The sequence below is a fragment of the Epargyreus clarus genome, unplaced genomic scaffold (genome assembly GCF_041222505.1).
Source record: "Epargyreus clarus isolate Ecla_fem2 unplaced genomic scaffold, WU_Ecla_fem_2.2 ptg000026l, whole genome shotgun sequence".
Lineage (NCBI taxonomy): Eukaryota > Metazoa > Arthropoda > Insecta > Lepidoptera > Hesperiidae > Epargyreus > Epargyreus clarus.
The window spans coordinates 722600-747044 of record NW_027332233.1 but is presented as its reverse complement, the minus strand read 5'-3'; the positions used below and the strand labels follow the sequence as shown (position 1 = coordinate 747044).

Here is a 24445-nt window from a genome sequence, read left to right as displayed (position 1 = left end):
GGCAGAGATCGTGATGAGGTCATCGACATTTGACAATGATGATTGGATTTCGAATTTTGAGTTTTTCTATAATACCTATAGTAGTAGTAAGCAAGTATGCAGTTCACCTAAACTTTGTAACCAACTCACGTATTTGCAGACTTAAAATCATTCAAAGGTTTGACATTTTTAGTGAACTCATAAGCATGCAGGTTACCTTATGATGTTTTCCCTCAATGCTAAAGCAAATAACTATTAATATCAAGCAAAATAAGCAAAAATTGTGTACCTACTTCAAACTCTCTTTAAGAAGAGAGTTTTCTTTAAGAATGGTACCTTAGTCTTAAAGGCCTAGACCCTTCCACCCAAGACTACGTAGATAATAAAAGGTTTATGATGTTGAACTGAAGGGAAATCTTAAACAAACACTGTTTGTGAATTTAGTTGCAAACATCTGAGCTACTGTCAAAGCTATTAAGCCCTTAGTTCTGAAATAGCGCATCTAATTTCAGATGAGATATGTTTAGAGATGCAACTGTCCCGTCAGTAACGACATCTGGATAAATATCCATTTCTCTAATTTTAACACAAAGACAAACCTTCAATATTAGAGTTGCTCACAAATTTCTCTGTCAATATTACTCAACTCAGCTTACTTTGTCAATATTTGGCCCGTAGTGACATTTATGGGATCCATGCTTATGATAACTAAGGGATCTGGACAATTTAAAACGACCAGCATCGCCATCTAACACATGAAGGTTCTGGGGTTCAGGTCCCAGCCAGGCAGACATCTTATTGATAAAATTGGATTATCTTTTCGTTCTAATAATGACAACTTATTCTACATTGTTTCAACTATGCATTTGTGTGTTTGTGTATCGTACGACACACAAACTATGTTGTCAACAACCCTCCCTTAAACACATTTACCTCATTGTTGGGATTGAGATTTTGTTAACAATAAAATAAAATTGCGTAACCACAGGTTAGCCTTACTTCATACATTGACAGTTCCATAATGTCCCTAACATCCACAACCACTTCATCGATATATCGGTCCCTCAATTTAGGTACAAGATAGTCTCTGGAGCCAAAATAGCTCTAATGTAAGTTAGAGTCCAACGAGCGACGGTCTTGTTCCCTGAATACTTGATGTGCTGACGACAGGACATTGTCAGGGAGATCGTGACTGGATTATCCTGGAATTGGTCTAACTAATTGATGGATTAACGGGAGTAAACAACGGGGTAGTTGAAATAAATTTTATTGTAAATGTAACTGATCAGGGAAAATATGTAAAACCGATTTTGTCCGGGAATTTAAGAACAGAAGTTGTAACTATCTGATGCCAGTAGACGATTACAAGTGCGATAATAAACACTGAATTAGACAATCTCTTACAAACAAAAGCCGCTAACCATACTATGGCAATGATGCTTTACTGATTAAACCATACAATCCGCTATCCGCTATCCGCTGATTGGAAATGTATGAACAAATACATAAACAAATACTAGAACAACAGTCATTTTTGTAAAAACGTAAAAACTCATACTAAGGGTACAGGTCACTGCAATGACATCAGTCATCAACAATTCATAAGATTTGCCTACCTGAAATCGATCACAAGTGCATCGCTACCTAACTAAATAAGCCTCGTATAATTGACTCTTCTTACTACAACCTTCAAGAACACAACAGCTTAACACTACAGTTGGAAGGTTAAAACAATTATGGTGGGGGTGTCATTGCTGTAAAATCGTAATGTACTTTTAATATCGAAATTAGAAAAAAATTGCTAACCAGCATAAGATGAACTCTCTAGTGTCTTAATATCCAGTATAAGTTGACCTTTCCATAACTATATAAAAATACGTAACCTGTTGTAAATATTTTGACAACAATTACTGTTTTGGTATTTGTATTTGTCCATACAAATTCCAATCAGCGGCCCTAGCGGATTGTATCAGAACTATCGTGTCAGTAACGTAACATTAAATGTCTAAATTGACAAAATGGTGCTTTATGTTTTTTTCTCTTTATTTTGGGAGGGAGGACATGTGAGGGATACAAAAAGATACTTATTGTTACCTTTACTCAGTCTACTGAAGCAAACGGAACATAATGGATTGAGTAAACGTAACGTAAAATTATGGAATGTTTTGAAAACTCACGGTAAGGGTACAGCATAAGACAAACATCTTGAAGACCTACTAGACACAAGTTTAGTACATCAATCAGGCGAAAGTAGCGCGCGTCGCTCATCACTGGCGACAGTCCGGAATACGCGCGGTATTAATTACATGTTCTCGGAAACACCGCTAATAGCCCGCAGGAAGCAACGGCTGACGATTTGTTACCTGAACGTTGGTTTTACTTTTTTGTGTGTTTTATGTGGAAACAGTAGTCAGCCTAACAGTGGTTCGGAAATAGGCTCCACCAAACCTCAAGGCAAAGTTTCTATCTAAGGTGAAACATGCATGGTCTTTAGGACTAAAGTCCGTTATTAAAAAATGAATCTATCCAATCTATGTTATCCAATGTTTTAACTTAAAATACAAAATTTCGATCTTTCGTAGAAAATAATTGCATAGACTGATTATAATTAATGATTATATATAGAGCACAGACCTGTCAAACAAATATAAGTTTGTGATATAAGGCTTAAGCGGAGGCAAGAGAGAAATATATGTATGGCGAAAATGTTTTCGCAGTCGAACAAAGAGTTCTAGCATCTTTAAAAACTCAAAAAAATACGTACAATAGTATCTAGTCTATCCTGTTGGCCCATGTTTAAATACATAGGTTTCTCGATTTATTTATAAGTGATCGTGTTCATTAATATATTGGTTAAACCAGAAATCGAACCACCAACGTAGTTTCAATTCGGTATGGTTATCGCTACACCACGAAGGTGATCTATGTTAATGGATACAAATACTGTATATTTAGCTTGTAGCCCAAATATATTTAAGGCCCATGGACACCATAAAGGAGAATATTATTAAATGGTTTAAGGTACTTACATTGGTCCAAAATTATTCCATGACAGCCACCGGATCAAAAACTGAAAGAAGAAAATAATATCAAAATACCATAATAATACTTGGTAGTTATCAAAACATATTATACGGAGAATGTATACCTTACGCAGAGCGTTCTAACTTATTACTTAGGGGTAGAAAACTAGAAATACACATTATGGCGCACGCCCAAAACAGACTCCGACCTTATTTTGCGTGACTACAGATGCAGCATAAGCAGCAGCAACCACTTAATATCAAGGAAGTATACTGGTCAATCACCACATATGTAATGTTATATTCCTCTGATGCTTTCTTACAAGACAACTGTTATAAAAACATTAAAACCGGCGCCATCCATCCCATCAATTGGAATTCGCGGAGAAAGTAAGATTCCTGGTTCCAGTAAATAAATACTGAGTAAGTATTAACAGTCAGATGCAGTTAGTTTCGTGAGAGGACTCCATCAATTATGGCGTCGTAAAGTCAACTCATAATCTTTACAAATCATCCGCATCGGAATCAGGACGATCATTATAAATTTTATGCGATTCTTCGCAATCTACTCGTTTAAATGTCTTTGAAGCGACGGTCTGCAAATTCAATATTATTGACGACTTTTTGTAGATGACAAGAGAAGGCGCCACACGGTTCTTAAACACGCTATCGATAGTTTCTAAACATTTCAGTCATATGCAAATCCTGACCAATACTAGTGGAGTAGGAACTGCCGCTTCCCACATTTAATCACCTAGCCGCTCGGGAGATTTGCCATTTATTATTTTTTATACAGGATTTATTATTTTTTTTTAATTTATGGTAAAAACGAAAAACCCGACTACTTAAAAATAATTAACTGGATAGAGAAGTAATGTATCCTGTCACATCCACAATTTAGATCGTTTGGGTTATAAGGCGTGACAAAGAATAAGAACAGACATAGCTCGAAAAATATGACCGCAGAATATACGCAATAAGGTAAACATTTTGGTTTCCTTTAATTAATTCAGAAAACGGTATTGTTTTTTTCCAGTCTATTACTTGCGCAAGTGACAAGCAAGCCACTTTAGTACTGTTCCTCTTGTAGGATTTCTAGTTTCGATGATTTTCAGCGCTAACCCGACTTTTAGCTCTTAAGTCATCAGTTTGTTTACATTGCAAGATTTTAAAACAGTACCGACTTAAATTAGAATATACATACACTCATGTTCTTAAATCACGCACACCTCACCTCAAATACTCAAGCGCGCATTAATTATTCTATTCAAAGATGGCGGCCCTGTTTACTTTGAGAAAATTTACAACTGGCAGCCAATACACAGCTCCAATAAGCCATAACTCATCGAACACGTGACTAATTAAAGTAAGATTGGTATTGGGAATGGGTTTAATTAATTTTTAGCCAGACGCCGGCAACGTCGTAAAATGATGGCAAATATTTGTGGTTTAGTTTTGTATAAAGTTGGCGTAAATCGTAACTGATTGATTGCAACTGTAATTCGTAATAAGTTATGTTAAAATTACATAAACCAGTTATGGGATCATAATTAACGCGCAACAACAATTTGATTTTGAATTCAATCTATTTGTAAAAATGAAAATGATAAATAGAATGAATATAAGAAGGAAATATTCTTCGTGCACTTTTTATTTATTTAATAATTTAATCCTACATTCACTGAACCATTTAATTAAGTGCGTATTAATTGTAAACTAAACATTTCATTTCAATTAATAAAGAAGTAATGTCTGCATTTACGCTTAACTTGCAAAGTTCCAAGAACATTAATATCATTTCAAGTTCCAAATTAATCGCCGACGTTCCCTGAAATCTCAATCGGTCGGGGTTCGATCCCGGCAGCGGTCATAAATGTTATTCGGGCCGTAAATAACCGAAATGTTTCGACGATAAATCATCTTTATGTAAATAGGTGCATGCGCCCGCGCAGTATTGAAATGACCAGTTTAAGTTTAGCAGTGATGTCAGTAACTTTTTGTTTTGATTAAAAATATCTGCATGTTTGAGATCGAATGTAAAAAGAAATAAAGAAAGTAAGTAGGATTTATTAAAATGTACTTCCGCGAAAATGTGTCTAAAAATTTGAAAAGTACTTGATCAAATTGCAATTTTTACACAGCAAAATCTTACTTCCGCCCATGGACACCTCAATGTAGAACGGAAGTTTTACCAAGTCAATCACAGATGCATTATTAGTCGTAACTAAGATCTTCATCTCATATGTTAATCAGCCACCATCCACACAAACGCAAGAACTGCTTCTCTTTGGAAATAGATATTTCAGTGGAGCTTCCCTAGTCGTACCAAACGAAACTTCGACGCCACCGCCGCTCTGTGTCCTTTTATTTTTTTTATTCCACAAATTACACAGTAATAATTAACATTTACATTTTGTACTATAAATCATCATTTTAGGAAATTTATATCATGAAACTGTAAGCCAGAAATGCATCATAATATAAAACTATTAAGTCAAATGACTTACATTAATTAGAGCCATTACAAGCGTGACCAAAAGCGAGTCGATGCAATATTAATTAAGTTAATTAGAATAATTTATTGAGCATCCTTAATTAACATGTTGAGACAGATATTTGCTAGAAAATTGACATCCTCTTTCGATAACATTTGGACTTAAAAAATATACCTAGTTCTTAAGTTGCTTACTTAAGAACTAGGTATATTTTTTAAGTCCAAATTCCACCGTTCTACACGTTTAAAATCTAAAGTATAAGCCAATAAATGGTCAAATGGGAGTAGTTTACTTACATTCAATTTTGCCATAAAAAATGTTGGCCTCGTGTTTTTATGATAACATTACCGTGGAACATGAGGGGTATTTTCTGACTGACGATTTTGTGAAACAAAAATCTTTCAAAGGTACGAATATTTCATTCTCAACTCGATCTCGCGCGAGGGCAACTCACATTTAGACAAGTTCAGTCGTAGCATGTTATAGTAGTATGTAATTACTGGCACATTTAGTATTACCTACTATCATTCTCAAAAAAATATATCAGTTATATAATAGGTACAGTTTTTATAAATGCATCTTTGACCACTCTTTACGACTGGCTGACTGGAAAATCAAACAAATTCGTTAATAAAATAATAATATGGATTTAGTTAATTAATTCAAATTCATTCATAGCTTAAGACAGGATGTTCACCTAAAATGTGAACACTCGTAAATGTCAAAATAAAAATGTTGGACATGAAACAAATATGCTCTATTATTTATGTGTAGCATAATGCATTGGGCCAGTTTGGTGGTCTCGACTCTACATTCCGAGTTAAGACTCTACTTATGTCTACTACTTATGTCTGGTTAACACCAGCAGTGCTAAACGCTGATGCGTTTTGGTTTGAATGGAGATAGACAGACGTTCACGACGCATACTTCGCCGCACCTGTGGAAACCCTCACGTCTTCAAGCAGAACGTTTATTCTACATGGAATTACTTTCAGATGTTTTTTATAGTTATACCTAATTATAAGGCAGACGGGCTACCTGATGGAAAGCAGTCACTGTCGCCTATGGACATTTGCAACACCAGAGGAGTCTTCAATGCATCGCCGACTTTGAATGAGAGCTCTTTTTGCAGCCTTCTTGAAGAGCTCCATATCATAGCGCTCAGGGAATGCCTCAGATGTGTATGGGCAACAGGGACCACATACAATCAGATGAACTATATGTTCGTTTGAAATTTCATTAAAAAAAACAAAAGTGGGCAGCTAAGCTTTTTTTTTAGTAAATAGTAAATACACGTGGCGTTTCCCTCCCACAATTAAACCCGCCTCAAGCCATCCTATAGAGTTCGGTGAAGTTAAATAATGTTTCTATCTTTGGTACTGTGATCGGATTGTTTGGTTCAGTTCAACAAACGGACAGAAACGCGCGTCACGACGTCGATCAGTCTCCTTTGACTCTGTGTCCGACTGATGACAACAACGGCACTTCCACTTGGTGCCCGTCACACCGGAGCAACAGGTGGTTTAATTGTAATCAACAACAAAAATGACATTAAAGACTCAATCTGAAAATTGTTCTGTATTGAATACGAAAAGGAAACACAATAAATAAAAAATATATAAAATTATTCGTTTGAGTTTAAAAATAACTTTTATATTTCCACTCTACCTCACTATGACATAGGTACATTTGTAATAGACTAGTCCTAGAACCGATTGAAGGGTTTTTAAACGTTCCATTAATAACATAAATTGTTTTATATTATAAATATTCAGTTCATATAAAAATTAAAAATTTTAGAGATCGACAATATTGTCTAGAACTTGCATTTAGCTAATAAACCTTCATGTGAATAATCTACGTTACCACTTGTCTAATATTAATGTACCTATCATTGCAAAAATGTTTTAAAAGTAGTATACGTCAATCAAAATGATGAAAATCATAAAAAATGAATTCCGTCAGCACCAAAAAGCGTCGACAGCGGCCCCAAGCGGAACGGAGTTATCGCAATGACAAGCACGCCGACAAAGCGGCCGACGGGCATACAGCCGATCACTTCTAATTGTGTGATTTGATACGAAAACGCTTTGTTAGCCGCAAAGAAATCTCTATCGTAATCGATGGATACAACAAATTTATCTTTTGTGAGCGCCGATCGCCCGTTTCACGATTTTAGGAGAGCCTAATTAAATAGAACGAAGCGAACGGTTCTTCGCTAGATGGATTTACCTAGACGATAAGTTATTGACTTCCGCCATTGTTTGCCCACCGATTGTTTTTGACGATAATCGAAATGTTCAACTTTGAAAACTTTCTCGGCTGTTATGTGTTTTTTAACGGATGACGGAGGATCTCTTTTTGTTGAAATGAAGAGCGTCCGAAATTGAACGTCAAACGCATAAAAGAACTTAGGAACGGAACTATAATTATTTTTGATTTTTTAATGTTGAGGTCAAGGTCCGCTGGAGTAGTAATGATTGAATGATGTACATTTTGTCCACTCAGATGTTAGGGTTTGATTACGTCGCATGGCCATGCACCCCTAATTTTACGTGTGTCTGATAAGTACACGAAAACATGACGAGGGAACACATCATACATATACCGTCTACTCTACCTTTGAATCCGACTATGGCCATCTCTAATTTTTAGAATTCGTATTCCGTAAGAACGTAAAGAATTGCCAGAAGCACAACTGGCACACCTTAATAAAAATAGTATTTTTCTACCTAAGAACAGTAACCTTCAGCAGCAGAAGCAGAACAGTTTGGGTTTGAGACATATTTATAGAGACGTTCTAAATCCTCAGGGGTACCTTTCTGTGCATCTGTGACTCAGGTAAGATCCTTAATTTAGTTAGGGTTCATTACAGATTTCCATGGGCGGCAGTAGCCACTTACCATCAGATGGACTGCATACTCCTTCTTACTCGTATATTATAAAAACTACCGATTTATATACATGCTATTAGACAAATCACAAACAATAGTAATGTAATCCCGTAGTACTCCGATACCCAGGTGCACCCAAGGGCGAATCAAAGTCGGGCCGGGAACGCCACGTGGTGTCGCCGGCACATGACTTGCGAAATAAGGGCCCTGTTGAACGTTAGGGTGACTATGATTGCAATAAAGTACCTATGATCCTGTTTAAAACACTTACAAAAAATAAAATTTGAATAATGAAATATTCAGAAAAACAGGGAGGGTTAGAATAAACAAATTAATGAAAAATACCGGGTAACCTGCAACTGTAATTTACTGAAATTATATTATTAAACAAAAAAATGATAACTAAGTTGTACTGTGATCCTTACAGGCACAGATTTTTTAGGCATTCCTTAGGCAACATTTTTAAAATAATTAAAATGCACAGGGCCAATTGACCTACCTACAGGATAGAAAGGAGCTTAAAATCCGAAGATAAATAAACGTTTTCAAGCATTTTTTTGTTATTATAATACAATGCCCGACATTTGTATCTATATTTCTTAACTATATAATGTACAGATAAATTAGTAGACTTATCCCACTTTCGCCGAACGCGTGGGCAGCCGACGTATCAAGCAGCGCGGCTAAGTGACGATGATCGACAAAAAGCGATGAAGTGCGATTTTATTAACACGAGCTTTCATCAGAGAAAAATAACATTGGGAGAGTAACAAATGATGTTGTTTGGAGAAGGGAAGCTGGAAAATGGACCCTTACGGCGCAAGATGTATTGCCGCTTGATCCATTCTGCGCGCTCTATTGACGAGAGGTGACGACGGCGTTTGCTTTGACGCCTTCGACGGACCATTTTTTATGCGAATATTGGCTTCGAGATGTTTTTCGGTTGCCTGAGAATATGATCGGAGATGCCATCTGGCGAGTGACGCAATTTTAATCACATCGTAAACTGTTTCCAAAATGATTCTCTACTTCAATCGATGTAGAATTGAACTATGGTACTCTACAAATAGGTACAACAACACGTTCATACTTTAAAACAACTATATCTGCATTGTTATGATCTGGTTCTAATGGTGTATTAAAATAAATAAAACACCGGGATATGTAGAATAGAATGCAGCGTTAACGATTACTAAGTTTATTTCTTCATGACCTTTAAACTAAAACACAACAAAATTCCAAAACAGCAGAAATAAGTTAACGCTGGTACTATCACAGTCAATCACACAGTCAACAAAATACAATTCATAATGACATACCCAATCAACGCTCAACGAATATAATTAAAAATCGTAATCAAGGAATTTGTCTCCTCATCTCAAAACTCGTTGATGCGAGAACCCCGGAATGTGCTGAGTCAGCGACACCACCCTTCCGGGACTTGCGCCCTGCCCTGGTGGGGCAGATGTTCGATATTAGCAACCCTTTAGATAGGACTGTTTCGTAGTACTTTGTGAAATGTTGAAGTGGATTTGAGGTTAAGTGTGCCCATTTAATAATTTGCGTAACTTATTATTTACAAACTAATTTGTATGAACTGACTTTTAACTTTTGTTACCTTAAGTCGTATTATTATTACTGCTCTCATATTAAGTTAATTTGAAAAAAAAAAAACGATTAAGGTAATTTTAATTACAATCATTATATAATACAGATCACAAATATAACATACAATACAAATAATAGATACACCTAATGTATGCCTAATTTAACTACATTTTATATAATAATTACTGAAGTTTTGTAAATTTACAGACAAACAACAAGAGGAAAAATATATTGAATACACAATATATATTAATAAATACACAAATATATATTAATTAATAATATTATATCTGGCAACACTTTAAAAAACAAATCTTTGATCTTATATAAAGCACCACAGATACCAATCAACATAAAAAGCAGCGTGGACAGCACTATATAACGAAATGGTTCGCCAAATTATATATTACAATAAAATATTCAACACTCGTAAATAGATATTTAAAATAAAATATATTCTTCATGCGTAGGTAAAATTAAAAAAGGAAATATAAAAATATCAAAATCGAAAAATACATTCAAAAGCCCGAGGCATTGTTAGGAAGCCGATAAATTCAGCTAACTGATGACGCGGGTGGCCAGTAGTCCTATTTTAAAATTTTATGACTTATTAGACAAACAGCTGCTGAAGTTAATTTGTATTTGTAAGCCATTAATGCCACACATAAATAATATATCGAACTAGATGTCGTAAACAACCGGCCGGAAATCGACACAAACTCATCATAAGCGATAATGAACGAGTCTCATTGAGAACGGGTAAACTATAGGCGATTAATATTTAGAAACTTTATCATACGCATGCATAAATCAATAAAATAGGGAGGTACCTATTTTGAATAAAATATGTATAAAAAACGATCTAATCGCAACCAAGCGATTTCTTCCAGGCAAGCAGGATCTTGTCGAGAGAATATGTGGTTAAATAAAGTTTACCTACTACCTACCTACTGTAGACGAGTCAAATCCACATATCTTTATTTGAAGTCTTATCATTATCTTAATCAAGATTCTAATTTAGTTACAGAGATTCTAATTCTTATTGATATTTTACTAACATTAGTTATTGGTCGATGGTGAAGCAAGTGGCTGACCGGTAACTCGTATCTTCTTATTCGATTACAAGAGCACGATCGGGAAAGACGTTAAATTTCAAATTAATAGAAAATTTACATAATCTACAAATTAAATACGCGATACAAATCATCATTGGAAATATTAAATTACCATGTATTTATTTACAAAGCCAAACGTTTGCCAGCGGCTACGCTTGCAATTCTAAAACATAATATCTATTCTAATAATTAATATTATTTTGAAATTTAATAATCAGATATTTATCGTAATAATTGATAAAATAAAAATAGATGAATCCTCTTAAAGTCTCTTAAGGGAGTCTTGGGGCCAAAATCCCACACAGCTCTAATTTTTGAGAACTTGGTAAAATTAAAACGTCAGGAGTGATATCTAAAACCAGAGAAATACCATTAAAGTAAAAAAAAACCGACTGGTTGAAAGTATAACCCATGGTTATAACTCCCACAATGAAGTCGAATCCAGCGAAATCCTCCAAAGTGCATGAATTCTAAGAACCACTCTACCAGCGCGGTAGACTACCACTTCCATCTTCGTACTGAAACCAGTGCCCAGCAGTGGGATTACTTAATAGGTAGATAACGATGTAAATATATAAAGGTAGAAAGCAGGGTCACCACAAACAAAACGCGTTGTTATGACACGATGCGGGCCGATACCATCGCGCTTCGTAATTAACGGTATCGTGATCATGATAACGAATAGGACTCTACTGGAATGCTGTTAAACTATTGTATTTCACTCATTGCCCCACTGCGGAGAGTAATGTTGTTCGAGCGTTCTTATATAGTTAGGTTTGTCTCTTTCTTTGGCAGGTCTTGCAGCCTTAACAAAAAAGTATGAAATGTTCTTGTCTAAATTTTGGAAGTAACATAGACTATATTATTAAGCAGTCAAGATTTTTAGTTTTATAATTTTTTTCTAGTTTTGATAATTGTGTTCCAATTATACATAGTTTAAAAACTAAAAACCACGCTAAAATCACACAAGGAAAATCGTTAATCCTGATTCCTGACGACCCTGATGAGGAGAATGGCATAAAATTATGATAATCGTGTATTGTCATCAGTTTTTGATAATTGTTCAAAATTTTAAGTTAATCGGACTTTTCAGTGGCTACAAATCGAGTTCAAAGATTCCGTTACATACATACATACAGCGCAAGCTAATAAAAGCGTAGTAAAAAAGTAATTTTGTGTCTGCATAATTATGCGTAGGTATTTGAATGAACTTGGTGTATCATAATTGTTATAAGTAGGTATGTTCCTAAAAGTAAGCATGTAATCACAGCATTAAATATATTTCTTGAAATCAGATGCCGTTTCATATGAATGTGACAAAACGTGTTATGGGCTAACAAAATCTTAAATTTCAACACAGATAACAACCATTAGTTTATTTTCGTTGAAGGCATCAAAAATTTAATACTGTCCTGTGACGATTCGATTTGAGATCGTCGAAACATAATGAGGATTATAAAAACTAATGAAGATCCGTGCTCGTAAACATTTGAGTTTAGCGTTCATGTCGCTGGCAGATTGGGAGTAGTGCGTTTCACATGTCACATATCTCAATAAACTGCAAGTTATCACTAATAAATGAAGGTCGTTTAAACCACAAAACTGAGGTCCGTGATATCGGATTATTTGTATGGGTATAAAAACTTATATCTTTAAATAGCGACTCATCGTACTATTAGGGTGAATATTACATATCGATTACAGAAGAGGTGAAGTAAGCTGTGTAATTTTCGTTGTATTGAACATTTAATATAAATTTCGTTTTTGTAAATTCACTACATGTCTTCCAGTTAGCTGTATTATTATTTTTCAAAATGTACCTACTCTATTAAATAAAAACGCGAAATACAAACCTAAAGAAGGTTGTTTTTTGGGTATCTATTAAAATACAAATAATTTTTATCCCAAGTTATTTAAAATTCTGTAAGAATAAACTTTAAGTACCATTTTAGGTAAAGATGAGGTTTTGCGTTATTAAAAAACAAATCGTATTATATTTCGATATACCGTTTACTCTTATCAAATAGACCCATTCATTTTAATTTTCAATTCCAACTTTATCAGAACCCTATCGAACGCAATATGTTAAGGATTTAAAGCATCATAGTTTCCACGCATGTTGGAAGCAGAGCAGTAGCATTACCATGAGTTGGCATAGAAACGCCACTATAGAAATGTTAAATAGAAAACTATTGTCATTTTGCTAGTGAATAACATAACTACTATCGTTACGGTTATTCTTGACAACGTCTGTCAAATTAATGACTCATGGGACCGAATTTGTATGGCAATAGATCATAATGACATTCGCTAGCGATTTGATTTCGATAGGTTTTTTACGTATCGAGTTACGTCACTACGGATTTTAGTCCTACGAGTAACCACCAGAGGCGCTGTACAATTTTTCATACATTTATTTTACGCAGTCGCTAGCGAGTAATACTTTTGTAAACTCATGGTAGTCCTACAGAATGTCCACATATCGCGACAACTTGTCACCGCTCTCATAGCAATCTCACCGCTTACTCACTGCCGTTTCGTCAACTCATCGGCCATCAATATGTAAATTAATGAATACCAAGCGAATGACAAATCGGAGTGCTCCGTGCGATAGCGAGAAACACGGCTATTAGTACCAGGATAAACGATGGAAGATAGCTGCGCAGGCGCACACCATTTCCTGAATCTGCTCCAGGAAGCAATTAATGATATGCAGCTGAGATCCTCATTTGTATTAAATGAAAACATGTGCGCTATGCACCGATTATTTCATTGGTGTCGTGCCGTCGTCTCCAATGAGTCCAAGTGTTTTATTATGTGATTAAGTCAAATAAATGGTCTAAGATATCACAACCAAAATCTATACTTATTCGACAATATACAGGAATTAAATCAAGTACAATTTTAATAATGATTACAAGGTTAGGAGAAATAAATACGTTTTCAATAACTACATCCTACGCTTTTTAACCGACTTCCCAAAGGAACATAATGAGAGGTTATCTATTCGACACGTATATATATATTTTTAATGAATACCTTCCGTCAATATTCATCGCCTGCCACACGCGCTAACTATTTCAATTTAGAAAATTGTTTCCACTTCTTCACTAATTCTCAAAATAATTCTACCAATCCAACTCCGCAATTCATGAACAGCGCAAAAAAGCCACAAAAATAGGTTTCCTAAACAATTTGTCAGGACATTTCCATAAATCTGTATTGAGAGGATCAATCTTGTTAAATGGACGGTGGTTTGATGGCCACGGCCACCACGCGGCCAATCGAGCAATCAGATCAATTGGATTAGGCGGTTTGAAAAACTCGCTGATTGATTTCAGCTGACCGATAAAATTAACTGTTTGGTTATCGAATAGACGTCAAGTGTGGTTATTTTTACTGATTTTTAGGGTAGTATATTATTATTTTATTTTTTCATTAATTCACAAAAAAAAATAAACGACATTAACTATTACTTTTAAAACCTAAAATTACCTTTAAAACCTAAATTGATATTCAAATTAGTCGTTCATAGATATGCATCTATGGAAAAATACAACAAACTTCCAATAAATTACTACTAACTTGACACCATTTCAAATCATATGAAATAAAACGAAGCAAAATATAACACCTTGCGAATCACAAGGGAAAAAATAAAGCCTACTATACAAACCAAAAATAATTATAATCTTCTATAAATATTTTCCAATTAAATCTATTTATTACGTCATTTACGACGAATAAATAGATGTAACTTCGTAATACAGCAAAAAGTGGTGATAAAGAAATAGCTAATATGGTAAGTTCTGCACTTTTCACGAACAAAGTCACGGGCAGGGACCAGTAATCGCAAAGGTCAAATGCATTGCATAAACCAGATCTGGACCGTCACGACGACCAGCACCGCCGTGAACCACAAACAGGTTGCGTGAGAATCTTTATTGATATGCAACTCATAATTTTATTGTGTGTCGTTTTATGCTCTTGCGGGTGTTTGACACGCAGTTCGCTTACTTTGGTAATTGTTTTAGCATTGACTACCATAGCAGGTCACAGGAACTTTACAGCCGTATTTTAAACAGCCTTTTTATGTACTACTTCTAACCCCAAAGCTTAACTGATCTAACTGGGGATCAAAGATCAACTGGGGAGACACTTGGAACATACTACAACACGCTGCCCCACCGCAAAAATCTCCTTACACATAAAAAACTGTGGTCAATTCTATATTTAAAATGTATTTCAGCATACAAGCAAAAGTAAATCAAGACCAAAATACACGACGCGAATGAAAAATTTAAAGAAATTAATTGAAAACCTTTCAGCCGGTCGCTGAATTAAATCAAACGGTTTCTATTTATTTGTTTGGGAGCTACAAATTTTCCGCACGGTAAATTAGCAATCGGCAACTACTGTTCGGCAAATTGCGAGTATTGCCGCGTGGCCGGGTGGTTGTGTGGCCTACTGGCTGCCTGGCTGACTGATTACTGACTTTACAGAATAAAAATCTTGATTAAAAAACTGAGTCGTCTTTGAAAAAGTTGCTTTCGTGCATCGTAAAATCGCAAATGAATATGGTCACGACTAACTAACTAAATTCTTTAACTAACTAAATTTTCCCGATAAGTCTATGTACCTAATTACGTTTGTAATATTTTATACAACTCGGGATATAAAAAAGGAAAAGGAAAACTCTAATGTTCCTGCTCAATCCACTTATGAACAATGAAGAACCCGTGTTACATTATACACTGGTTCGATTCCATTGGCACCCCCAAAGTCCAACACTTCTATTTCTGCATATTTTGTCTTATAGCATGTGTTAGGCGCTGTTGTGAGCTGGTTTAAAACATGTGGCAAGGAACACACTTACACGAGGAAAACTCCTGCAGCAATGCATCTATAGCCGATTTCAGATAGGATCCAATCTTATCAGGGGTTGACTGCTGGTGTCAAATGGCAGCAGTACCTATTCTGACAGCTCTTGTTTGATACTTATTTCCTATAAAATATTACATATGTTTTGCACTCATTCAGACGTATTCGTATTAACATGTCTGTGGTTTTCATATACGTGTACATATAGTAGCGCGTTTTCAATTAATATATTTTCGGTTAATCTAGTTCTTTATAGATCCACGTCAGTAAATTAACATCGCGGTAACTAACCGTTGGGCAAATTGCGCGGATAGCCGAATGGCCGTTTGGCAATCTGATTGACGGCTGATATTGTGTGTGGACGGCCGCTGGTACTACGGACACGGTTCACCTCAAACAGATTAATACAGGGTTAAAGAGGACTTTTCAAATAAAATCGTTCGTCTCGCTTCACACTAACATTCCGGATTGATTGACGGTTGACATAACGTCTTATTACCAATTAGTAATTTCGTGGATTACATTTTTCCTTCCCATAACCGGTTTATTTCTACTACTACCTGGTTGAATAATTTTGTTTTACTACTACTTAATATTGTATGTCTCGTATAAATCACTACTGACAATGTAATTAAGTTCATAGTGAAGATCCGAATAGTGTAATTAAGTTGGTAGTTACACATACAGTATGTTCCGGGTTTGATTCCTGAGGAATAAATCCTACTATGAGTCATATGTTCCGACATTGTGAGATAAGCCGACAAAAAAGCTCTGGTGTAACCGGGTTCAAATTCGAGGCACAAACAATTCTGCGGTCAAGCAAGTATTAGTAATTAATTATTTATTCTTATTTAGATCTATCGTTCTTACATAATACGAAAGTAAGAGGTAATAATACGCGTATAAGGTGCTCCCTACGGGTTAGAGCTAAGGGTTATCAATACCAATTAGAAATTGATTTTTAAATAGCAATAAATTATTAAAATTCATATAAAACTCGAAAGAAATCCCGCGGTCCATTCGCAAACCAACAGTAAGGGCCGCCTATTGAGCGCATCGCATTCTGAAATTTGGCTATCCAATGAAAATAGTTAATTTCGCTGTCGCTCCCGCAGTTTCAAAATTCCTGAAATTCCCGGTCCGACGTTGCGCTGTTTTGACATGCTTTGACAGGAAACTCAATCGAGATAGTCGTGTAAAATTCCATAATACTGATAGATAACAAATACGAATATTTTGATATTCGGTTTGAACAAAACAGTTTTCGTTTTGATTAACTTTTTTTCAATTTTCGACGTTTGGACAATGCTGACAGCGTTTCAGGAATTTTGAAACAAAAATCCTCCTACCTGATATTAAGTACCTAGGCTACATTTTCCATATTATATTTACATCACCGCAAAATAGTCATGGTTTAATTTTTGGTATGTTTAGGTTTCTGAACCTATTCACGAGCAATTTTACTACATCAATTGAGAAGCAATTTTATGTCTCGAAAGAAAAATCATTCTACAATTTCCAAGTTTGAAGAAAGTTTAAGGCGGATGGAACTTCCGTCTTCAACAAAATAGGTAGTTATGGTAAGATAGTATTTTTAAGTAAATTACACAAACGGTGCCATTAACACTCAAAGAGCAATGCTCAAACACCTAGGCTCTGAATAAAAACAAAAAATGATTTTTACCCAAGATTTTTGCCTGACTAAGTCTTAGTGTCGAACCAGGATCATCTTGCGTGTCATATGGATAATAATATGGTGTCACCTGCGCCACACGAGACTTCAATATCACAGGTCGATATTAAGTTAAGTTAGAGTTAAGAGTCGCCAATAGACTAAACAACTGGAATGATTTTTAGAGAAACATTTTAATTCACAGAAGAGTCGAGAAGTAAGGCAGAAGAGTCATAATATATCTTTGTATACCTTACATGTGTGTGCTTATCCATAGTAGGTATTAGCTAAACCATAGTCAGCCATCTTAAATATCCTTATGTGCTATGTGCTTACCGCAAGTTTATTTAACATTCATAACAATGTAATTTAAAAGGCAATATGCTAATTGCGTCATCCTTACGACGAGACAAGAATGTGACAATAACCGTTTATTTACATTGTGATCGTATGACGTTCCAAGACGTTTTAGTAATAGTAGAAAGCTGACATCGCGAAACCATACAAACGAGCATCAGATAAAAATAAAATGCCGCAATGGGAAATCGTGCTTAGAGCTCATTATGGCTTGGACTACCCAGAACACTAATCACTTATTATTAACGACACGCTTCAAACATCTACACGCGACTGTCGTCTTTAGTTGACAGAAGCAATAGGTATGGCTAGCACGAATCGGACAGATGTCTAGCATTTTGCATACCGGTTGAGCCCCATTGAAATTCAAACCGTGGGGCATGGAGACAGGGCTCCATTTGCATGGGGAAAGGTCAACAATGCAATTATTTCCACTGTCGATACGCCATAAAACAAAATTGACAATGCCAACTCACTGTACTCACCTTTAGTGCATACGACTTAATGCAATTTTTCGATTTTTATTATAATCGTATAATGTGATGCTTGCATATCATATGAGGCCACAATTTGTATAATTGAATTAAACAAGTACACAAGGAAATAAAGGTACACAGTTTACGGCAATGTGTAGCTTATAAAAAATATTTTGCTTCACAAAGTTGGTTAGTGTAGTCATTTCTATTTTAATAAATATAATGAACAGACCAACATGAATGTCTGTAGTATTACAGATCTTGACATAGACGTTAAGAGACTAAAAATTCCAAAATGGCTTTCAACGATATGGATGGAGACATGATTATGAATCTATTATTACAAAGAAGCATCCGTACATAACTCTATCCTAAATTCATTAACGGTGGATGAACTAAAATGGTACTGATATGAAATTTATAGATATGAGCAATGAGAATGCTCTGTAAAATTTATTAACACAAATACTATGAAAGATTTCGATTTCATCAGTTTTACAGCTTGCTTCATACTGAAGCATGCCATAATTCAAGTTGCAATGCTGCGACAGATCGCGTCGCCCCCGTCTCGTAGGCTGTAAGTGCCCGCCAACGATTTCGTCGCCGTATAAGGAGCGAACAGTGTAATTACAAGCTAAACAAAGTTAATCGCGAAGTGCGGTGAACATACGTTGCCAGGGCCGGATTTAGACGTGTGGGCCCTTGGACAACCAAGGAGTGAAAACCTTAATTATTTTAGGAATTAAAAGGAAGTATTTTTCGTGCCTTTTAACTGCTAAAGAATAAAATAATATAAGCACAGTTTGTAAAAAAAATATACCGTATGAAAAAAATCTTATGAGTTTCGACCTTTGGAAAGTTGGATGTTTTTTTCTCTAATATCGGGGTCACGCTCTTGTGGAGACTTCAAACAGTAGTCCCACTTGCTCTCCTAAATCCGGCCCTGTACATAGCTCAGTGATGAATTTGAAATGGTAATGTCAACATTCTCATCGCTGGGGTAAAGTTCACTTATGAAGGCGGCTGTCGAATGTCTGCTTATTATCTATCGTGTGCTTGTTAGAAACAAGCAATACCGTATATTGGCTTGTCAGGCTGCAGATGCTACGTTCTTCATAGTTAAGCACCAATATAAAAAAAATTAAAGTATTCGATCCTAACATCTTTTAAACTATTGTTAACGTTTATAAATATTATTCATTCATAAATAACTGCGATCGTATTAAAATACTTGGCTTTTAGAAATTCGAATACATTGACTTATATAAATTGTTGTTATTTCAATAATAATATTCATTAAATAATGCTCTGCTCAGATCAAACATTTTTGATACACACATTATACTTACTCAACACTACGTAAGTTACAATACGTAAGTAGCATATGTCAATACAATCATAAGTGAATTAATTCAGATATAGATGAAACACGCTTTAAATATAAAACAAACAAACAAATTTATCAGTCTGTGTCCATATAGCCACTAACGTCACAAACATACTAACCTAACCATACGAAAACCGCACCTGTTTCACCGATCTCAATCTCACATCCCAGGCAGTCCAGTATCAGAATGTTAATCGCAAATTACATCTCATATCCGAGCGCCATTCTTTACTCGAGTTAATAAACTTTTCAATCCATACAGACAGCGCTCGATCGATCCGCATCACTGCCACGTCTCGTTTGATTGACAGGCAAACGGACAGCCAGCCTGATTCGATATAATTACACTGCATATTTTATATTGCACCATCTACTACTAATTTAGTCAACCTTATGATACGTTTAGTAGAGTCGATTGTACTGTGAATGTCGTTTCGCGTGGTAATATTATCAGTGGATCTATCAAGGATCTAAGATAAGATCGGTTTAAGGATCTGGATGACTCCAATGACATTTAGTGACCCCACACCTTGAGGGCGATGCTATCGCTAATTACTTGTTTTGATGTTTTGATGCCGAAAGTCTGTACTACACAAGCTGGCTCTATGCCTCCCGCTGTTTTACGTAGTGATCGTGTCCAGTAGAGACAAGAGACAAAAAAGGGTAACAACCATCACATATGTATTACCTATAATATAGCACAACAATATTCGCAACGTAAAATTTTAATGAATTTTGTAAATTCTATGTTTGTATGGACATCGCGCTTAAAGGTCACTGAACCACTTGTTTTCAAGTGTCGGTCAGCGCACTTTTTTAAATTTCACCCTTAATATTTCCCCTTAAAGAGTTTAAATGTACCAAAAAAATATTACATAACAAATTTAACTTAAAATCATTTCATCCATTCTCTACGATATCTAGTGTTGCCACAATTTGCCTCGCGAACCGCAATACAACTTATAATTAATTTCAATTTGGACGCGAATTCGACCTACGTGTCTGTGTCGGCTGTCAATCAATCATTATATCAATCGAATGTCCATGTGTGAGTGACTGAACGATTTGGTGGTTTTGTTCTGGAATGTTCTTTGTTACGTAATTCGTCTGAATATGAATAAATATAGTTCAAAAAACTAAAAAACACGCTTTTATGATAATAATTTTATCAAATTAGTGTATTGTCATCGGTCCTCAATAAATCTACAAAGTTTGAACGAAATCTGGCCGTTTAAAGTGGGTCAAAATCGCGCCCAAAGAAGTCGGTTACAAACATACAAACAAACATACAAACAAACATACAAACATACAGGTGAAGCTAATAAAAAGCGTGTAAAAATTACCGATGTGTTTGGACTAAAATAATTTAATAGGTAAATGGTGAAGTTAGTGCTTCCAACAGAATAGTAACCTCTAAGAAAGAAGACGTTCTCTATCTCCTAGATTTAACTTGTCAACCCTATACAGAGGTTACTAAAAGAACCTCTGTATAGAGTTGACAATTTGAGAAGAAATAGGGGCTATATAGGAGTTCAACCGAGATGAATTACTAAGCACCTGACGCTGGCTAACCTTTAACTATGTAATAAAAAGGAGTACCTCATTATCACCCATTTTAAAATTTATTACTAAAACGAATGAGTTAGTTTGTCGATACAGAGAAATTTAAGCAAGTCTAAGAATTTTCTAAGTAATTTCTTAACACGCTTACAAATACAACAATACTATAAATGGCATTTATTTTGATTACAGACAAGTAAATCCTATTTATTCTTATGCTCTTACTCGTATTGCTATACAAAACGCAGGTTTTATTGCGCTCTTGTTTCAAACAAGTAATGAAGAATAAAATCAGTACAATAGTATAAAGCAGCATACCACGTGGTATTGTCAGCTGTCACTCAATCAGCCGAATGAATATCGACGTGCGCGAATTAAACTATTTTGTTCCTGAATGTTCTATTAAACCATATTGGTAAATGCAGAATTAAATAATACAGTTTATTTGATAATTAATTTTTATTGATAACTTCCGTGTATGGTAGCGCCCTCTATCCTCATTAACTGTAAATAAGTTTAAGGTAAAGGACGTAATTTTCGTATTATTGCAAGGGAAAGCTGTTCTTGTTGATAAAGTGCTAGTTACAATGGCAATATCTTTTCATTGAATGTAGAAAGCGTTTTATTAAGCGTTTTATTTTATATTACATTTCTCTATAAATAAAACAAATCTATATTATTTTTATGAATTGCTACCCTGTTATCAAAATGGAATCGGTCAGATAAGTCCGTACAGACATGCAGATAAGAGCTTAAAATAAATTTTATACTCTCGTATCGTGTATTCAAATTAAATGTGTCGTTAATTCTGCAATCACAGACGGGCACTTTAATTTCTACCTAGTCTTAGTATCTAAAAGATTTCATCTCCTTTAGTCACTTAGCCCCCGGATCCCACAAAGGGAAACGTAAAAAATCTTCATATTGCTTTATATAACTTATTGAAGAAAGTAATACGTTTTGCCGCCTGTGATGTCACTATAACGTAGTCGTAGACCTTTGGATCTTTGGACAGCTTCCACTTAGTAGGTGCCTACTGCGTTGAGAAAGCAGGCTTATGGTTTTAATGTTATGGTTAAAGTTACTACGCAGTATTACAAATTAATCCTCAAACCATCGAATTAGTTCTATTTTATGGAATATACTACAACAGTCATGACCGGTAGTGACCACTCATGTACAAAGACAGCAGAAAGTACGTTCCAACTTATTAAATTAAATAAATATTTTGTTCGCTTTAACATCAGCTCTCCAAAAGCAAATATGAAATAATGCGGTGCGCAGTATCGGCCGTCAATCACTCAGTATATCAATCAACCGAATCGAATGTTGGTATGTGTGAATTAAAGCTTTTTGTCCATCAATAATCTATTTTATGTACGTATTCGGTGTTTGGGTATTGTCGTACGAATATTTGGTACTAGTTATTGGACAATCTTTATAACAGATTCCTTTTTTCAATAAGTTTACCATAATTTGTTTTAACATCAATTTCCTCGGGATTTCCTCGCTGAATAAAAATAATCGACCATGGTTCACCACGCAATGCGGATTAGAAGACTTAGAAAGATTGGTACCCTGAACTTTTTTCAATGACGATTTTAATTCATAATGTTTATATACTGCTACAGTCATAAATTGGAAAGAGGTGTAAATCAAAGTACGATTATTTAGGATTACAATATTTAGTGATTCAAGTTATTTAGCTTAAGTAAGATTTTCAAGTTCATATTGTCTTATCAATGATGATCTACAACAACAAAAAGGTATATATGATGTAAATTCAAAAGGCAAACCTAGGGTAAACGCACCAAATATCGTATCATACAACAATAACGCAGCAACGCACGCTTCTTCACAAGTCATTAGACGAGCCCCTCCCCCGTTCGTAATTAACCAGGGGCCATAAATTGACCGTAACTGTCATATCATATTGATTTAGTCCCAGCGCCTTGCGCACGGGATGAAGGGGAATTAAAAATGTTTTTTGTTTCGGTAGACGTTTGTAACTGGCACGCCGCAGATGCTTTGATGGGAATTGACTTTTTTTTACGATTAAAACTTTTTTGTCTAATGTCTAAATTTTATTGTATGTTATAGAGTATAGACGTAGGTATAACTAAAGCGAAATAGAATTGCCAATATTTATAATTATAATTACGTCAGCCATACCTGTGCTACCTGCTATAGGTCATTGAAGCTGCGAGTAAATAGGAACCTTGGCAAACTGCACGTCAAAATCGTTAAAAAAATCTGCTATAGTGAATTATCTATCAAGTATGTTAATCTAAATTTGGACGTCAAACCCTACAATGCTATATGCAAATAATATTTGTGACATTATTACAATAATTAAAATTATTACACACTCATAACTCAACAAATCATAAGTACCAGTAAGATATCATATTTCTAATTATTTACTATAGTTGACTACTTATAAATGTATATTTTAGTGTTCAAAAACTAAAATGATTGATTTACACATTTTCTTCACAATGTAATTTATCACTACACTTCGTAGCAGAAAACTAATGGAAATACGCAATCTATCTAACTCCCGTGATCTGATAATAAATAAAACGTCCAACGTCAAAATGAGTTTACACTGAAAGTTACTATTTACATCTCTATCGCGGAACAAAGGGCTCCCTAAACATTCCTTCACTTCCCATATAAATCAAGAGAAGCCTAATTTGGGCGCACATGGACCGAAGACAGTATTATTGCCGGCCGCGAACGACTGAGCCTGTCAAAACACGCACCTAGCGAATCCAACAACACATTTGGCCGGATGATAGAAAACAAACACTTACTTGCCATTCTCAAACACATGATCCGATTCAACAAACATTATCCAACGGATTTACGGCCGATCGAGATCAAAGTACCACCAAAATATCTATTCCGATCAAATCTAGCCAATTATTCTATCATCGAGTCGTTAAGGCGCAGAATCGGGTGCGCGACGGCCGCGTTTACCCCATCAACAATGGTG

The 24445-nt window shown here is 35.3% G+C and overlaps 1 protein-coding gene across 2 annotated transcripts in view; it reads right to left on the bottom strand.

Annotated features, from left to right (window-relative positions):
* LOC140752960 (protein tiptop) overlaps positions 1-24445 on the bottom strand; it is a 316120-nt gene that overhangs the window by 277034 nt on the left and 14641 nt on the right. For both annotated transcript variants that reach the window (XM_073087276.1, XM_073087277.1), the window contains exon 2: positions 3009-3049. The gene's annotated coding sequence lies outside the window, so the exon portion shown is untranslated. The remainder of the gene's footprint in view (positions 1-3008; positions 3050-24445) is intronic.